We start from the raw sequence: 5,562 nt of genomic DNA on the forward strand, positions 1-5,562 counted from the left end.
TTGTCGAAACAGACGCTGGGTCCGGGGCACAGTCTCCTCTTGTGCTCGATAAACACTAGAATATCTCCCAGGGGGAAGTTGGTTTGACATTGACCGCAGGTCAGCAGGTCACTCTCTCCGGCTCCGCCCACAGGGCTGGCTATGGAGCCCTCCGATGGGCACTGTTCCACCCCTGCGTCATGATCTGGCCCAGCTGAGGCGTGAAAGACGAGGGGAAAAATATCAGTCAGTGCACGACTCTTTTTAGGCACATTATGTTTGATAATAATAATAAATGGCTTATAATAATCAATTTTGAGATCTAACAGATCAATTTGATAGTTGCAAACAACTGAATAGATAAAAGTCTGGCAATGTGTTTCTGACTGTTTGTATTAATTTAAATATTGTTTTCTTTGGCTATTTCTCTTTTTTCATTTATATATATATATATATATATCATTGATCATAAGGGTCTAAGTTAACGTTTTGCTCATCTGAAACTTACAGGATTGAAATCAAGTTTTACATTTAGTCCTCAAGTCAATACCAAATATATTTGTCTATTCACCAATGGCTGTAATTTGTGATTTGCAAAATTTGCAGCTAGCTACAGTACATGTGTGACTAATTAACAACAGTGTGAACAACATTCCATGTTTGGCAAGTGCAGGTGAACAATTTGATTTACAAAAGATATCAGAAGTTCCCCAACTGTAACCACATTCAAGACCGGACTGAAAACATCTGTTTGCATTCTCAAATTAACCACTGTGCTGACATTTTTACTGATTTTACTGATCTTGAGTTGAATCTTCAAACTGTCATTTTGGCTCCAAAAAACACCTTAAAAAGTAAAGTGCATACATATCAAGCATATATTGCAAGTCTTCAGAAATCATTTCATATAGCTTTTGTGGGATACTTATAACAGTTTTTAAACATGTATTTAAGGTATTCACTGAAATTCTTGTTCTCCATATTTGATGGAAGGAAGAATTTAAGTAAATTACAACTTAAATTGCTGTCTGTTAGTCACAAAAAGCTGTCAAATGAATTCAGAAGACCACTTTGACTACTTTTATGCTGCTTTTTTTGTCATTTATGGAGGTTGACAGTGAATTGTTATTTTATGGAAATGAGCTGCATGAAGATTCTTCAAAAATACTCCTTTTGTTTTCTATGGAGTAAAAAAAGGCATCTAAGTTTGGAGTGAATTTTGCATAAACTTCCTTTAAATATTTTAAAACTTGTATATGTATTTTATATATCCCTTTATAGTTCTTGTTTCTTTATTATGACTGTGTAAAGCATTATGAATTAACATTGCGTTCTATATAAAATGTGCAATACTTTAAATACATACGACTTGCTTTCGTCTGACTTTAAAATAGTTGGTTTAACTAAAGTACCTGTCAGGTTTCTAAATGACAAATTGTTATTGGTGTGTCTGTGACTTTTGCTCTTCAGTTATTGTGAGCTGCAAATCTGTTTTTCTGTCTGGCTATCAAACTGGTCCAGACATGATTAACTTGCCTGCTGGGGAATTGCATGTACTGTAGACTATACACACAGTAGACGACAAATGAGTTCTTTTAAACGACTTCATGGACCAAAATTTTCCACACACATTTGCAAGCTATCCTCACAAATCACTGTGAGCAACTGAGAGCAACTGGATAGAATCTGTTAATGAAAAAATATCTCAATCTACAGTATTAGCACTAGTCACAAGCAAAAACTGTCTCTCAAATATTTTCAAAGTCAAGTCCTAAGATCTCAAAACTATCTTTCTTTGTGGAACTGATGTGTCAATATGGTCCTCTGTGTCTGATTCTGTCCTCAAAAAGCAAAATTCACAGCTCACACGGCATAGACAAAACACCTGTGAGTTGCACAGTAAGACGAGTGGAGGGTGTGTGTGTGTGTGTATGTGGCAGGTAGTACAGTTGCAGTCATGCAGTGGTATCTGTGTTTCCGGTCTACTTTTCTGCATGCTGGACGGATGTTGGAGAGGTGCACATGCACCATACAGGTATATCGCAGCAGACAAACTAGCGCTCGCAAAAGCCGCAAAACAGCCTCAAAATACGTTCTCAGGCATGGGTCGCCTCGCGTCACAGGTGCACGTTGGGAACAGTGGTTAAGGAGCCTATAACAAACAGCCGTTTCCGTATGTGATAACCAGCTACATTATCATTTTAGTACCCTTGCGAAATTCCCTGTTTGGCATCTCAACACCAAAATTATTATCAATGACGAAAGAGTCAACTATTTGCTGTGAAATGGATCTGACTCAACGCATAAAACCACAATGAGATACAAAACAGATTCACAGAGAGCATAAATACAGGAAGAAAAAAACAGCAGCAGTATGAGATCCGATAGCAAATCAACTCCAGTCTCTGCCTGAGGGACAAACACACTCTTGAACAGACACTGGTTGGCTGTAGGAGCCCTGGGAAGAGCAACAGTAACTTAACTCCTGTCGAATTTTTGACTCAGCACAGTGACCCACAATCCCTTGGGGCATTTAGTGACAAATTGAAATTTAGAGTTCTTTTGAAACAATATTCTTGATCTGTATTGAATTTAGAACCTCTGCCTTCATAGTTCAGGGTTTCCCATGGGAACTGCAGGGGTTTGTGAGTTGAAAAGCTAATAATTAAATTGAATGTAAAATTAAAAAAAAAAAAAAAAATTGGGGCTCTACAATTAATTGAGGTAAAACTGTAACACTTTATTTTACAGTGACCTTGTTACTCATGTTACGGTAACACTTTATTTTAAAGTGTCATTGTTACACGCTACATGTAATTACTGTAGTAATAACTAGAAATTATGCAAAATTACATGCAATTATCCCTAAACCAAACCCTTGCACTAACCCTAAACCTATAGTAAGTACATGCAGTTAATACTCAGTGCTACGCTGTAATACTGACACCTAAAAATAAAGTGTAACCTATGTTACGTTACACCTATGAATTGTGTATAACTACATGCAACTAACTCTAAACCAAACCTAATCACCTATACTAAGTACATGTAGTTACTTAATATCACTCAGTACTTAAATGTATAATTACATTGTAACAATGACACCTTAAAATAAAGAGTTACCTAAAACTGAAATCGCAATATAACATATTAGTACATGTTGATCATTGTTTTCCAGTTTATCTCTGTAAAGCTGCTTTGAAACGATCATAATGTATAAAGCGCTATATTAATAGACTTGAAATATACTTTTAGATATAGTTTTCATATGAGATGAAATGTCATATCACTTTCAAACTTCTGTCCAAGTCGTGCAGCCTTATATATAAAGAAACTAAAAATGAAAACAATCATAAAAATAAAACACTTTACTAAAAAAGATGAGATTTTTATCTGTTTACTTGCATGTCATGTGACCAGCATCAGAAAACCGTGAACATGTGAATGTGTCGTTAAATTATTGAAACGATAAATATTTTACCTCTGAAGGGTTAAAGCTGACAAGAAAGTTTAGGAACCCCTGACATGGTTGACTAAAGTGGGATTCGGCAGCATGTGATATCTAAACGGATATTAACAGACATCACAAGAGCAGCACCGGGCCACTACCACACGCTCGGCTGTCTGCAGCTCTCGCTGGCTGACAAGAGCAGAGCAGAGCAGAGCAGAGCAGAGCAGTGGAGTAATGCCAAGGAGGAGAACACAAACATCGTGGACTTGGAATGCATCCAATGCCACGGAATTGTGCGCAGAGGGTGTGCTGGGAGGCAGCCGCGCTGTCCTAAACAGGCCAGACACGAGCAGTGGACACAACAGAAGAAGGTGGTTGTGGGAGCCACAGGTGTACAGCAGATGATGTGTGTGTTGTGATATTCAATCAGAAGCTTAAACATAAACCTTTAAAGAACGTAAAGCCTGTAAACAGGCTGATATATCGTCAATTACATCATATATCATCAGCTTAAGTTTTTTTGTATTAATAATAATACTGTGAATTTACAGGTATTTGCTCCAAAATGTCCATATTTAAAATCTTAGATATGCAATCTCATTCAAATTAGGAAATCAACATAAAATTTTAAAACAAAGAAACATTGATATATAATGAGTAAGATTTATTTAAGATTCTTCACTAAGGCACTAATCAAAAAAGCTCTGACACTGACCATGTGAACTCTTTTGAACAAATAGTCAGATTTGATTTGCACTGAAGTGTTAGATGATCTTTGAAACATTCTCTAATAATCCTGGAGAAAATAATCATCAGGTTTTGCACAAATTGAGCATCTCATGCAGATCAAGTGCTTCTGTTATTAAAGCAAAAGGGGGACATACTAAATAAATGTTCAGAAATCCATGCATTTTTTGAACCATTTTTTCACTCAAACTGTTATACGATAATATAATGTACAACTAAAAAAAGAATAATTAAAAAATGCAGTCGTCTCAGACTTTTGAATCCCACTTTATGTAAAAAGAGAAACAGAAACAAAAGTACATACATACTAAGTGTGCAATGAAACCTTCTAAAAAGAAATAGTGAATAACTAGAATTTCTAGTTGTCTTATTAAAAAGCATTTTAATAATACTGTAGTAATTAGAGTAATTAATAATAAAAGAATATTTGTGATGGGAGCAAAGATAAACATTTAATAACTGGTCACTAAAAAAATCAACAATTTGAATAATTCTATATAATGAATAATTCGAGGTCGAATCTATGATGGTTATGGCCCTGAATTAAAGTAATAATAATTAAAGAAACACACAGCGGATGACAGGCAGCACTGAGCGCATTCAGCACAAAGTCTGTGAGTGATATTTGCGGAACTGTTAACGTCTTCAGCATGTGTGAAAAGATTTTGCCTAATTGTGATTTCTGAGCTCACCAGGTGCAATTACAAAAAAATTATCCATATGCAGACGTGCTTGATAATGCCTGATTCTTATCTTCATTTAAGGCCTATAGACTCTCAACTGCTTCTGGACGTGTGCCAAACAAACACGCACAATTCTGAAATGCACGTGCGCGCCGTAATTTCACATAAAGCTGCATATTTGAAAGCAGAACCACAAACATTGTTTTAAAAAGTTAGTGGAGGCAAGGACATGAAATGTTTAGGAGCAATGAGCACAGTGGGCACAGCATCTATATTACTGCTCCCCAGGGTGAAGTCTATACTGCAATAAATTGAATTAATTACCTTTAGCGTAAGATAAGAGATTTATACTGAGCCTGTTGTGGGAATGATACACTTGGGAGGAGAGATAGCAATTTAGGGTATTAACCATTATAAATACAGTTATCACGTTTCCTGAAGGCAGTAATCAGATTCTCAAAGAAAACACACACACAAACATACACCCTCTCGATCACTTTCCCTCTCATAAGGACTTACAGCACCCCCTATCAGCTTCAGCAGTGCACAGTGAAGCTGTGCAAAACAGCAAATACGACACTCGTAAAATAAACCGAAATACTGCGCAGTGGAACAGAGACTCGCCTATAATATTTGCCAAGTCAGGTCAGACGAGTCCGATCAGCAGGAAACCACACGTCCATCAAACAGCTCTCGGCTCAC

This window comes from Megalobrama amblycephala, linkage group LG11, assembly GCF_018812025.1.
Source record: "Megalobrama amblycephala isolate DHTTF-2021 linkage group LG11, ASM1881202v1, whole genome shotgun sequence".
NCBI classification, from domain to species: domain Eukaryota; kingdom Metazoa; phylum Chordata; class Actinopteri; order Cypriniformes; family Xenocyprididae; genus Megalobrama; species Megalobrama amblycephala.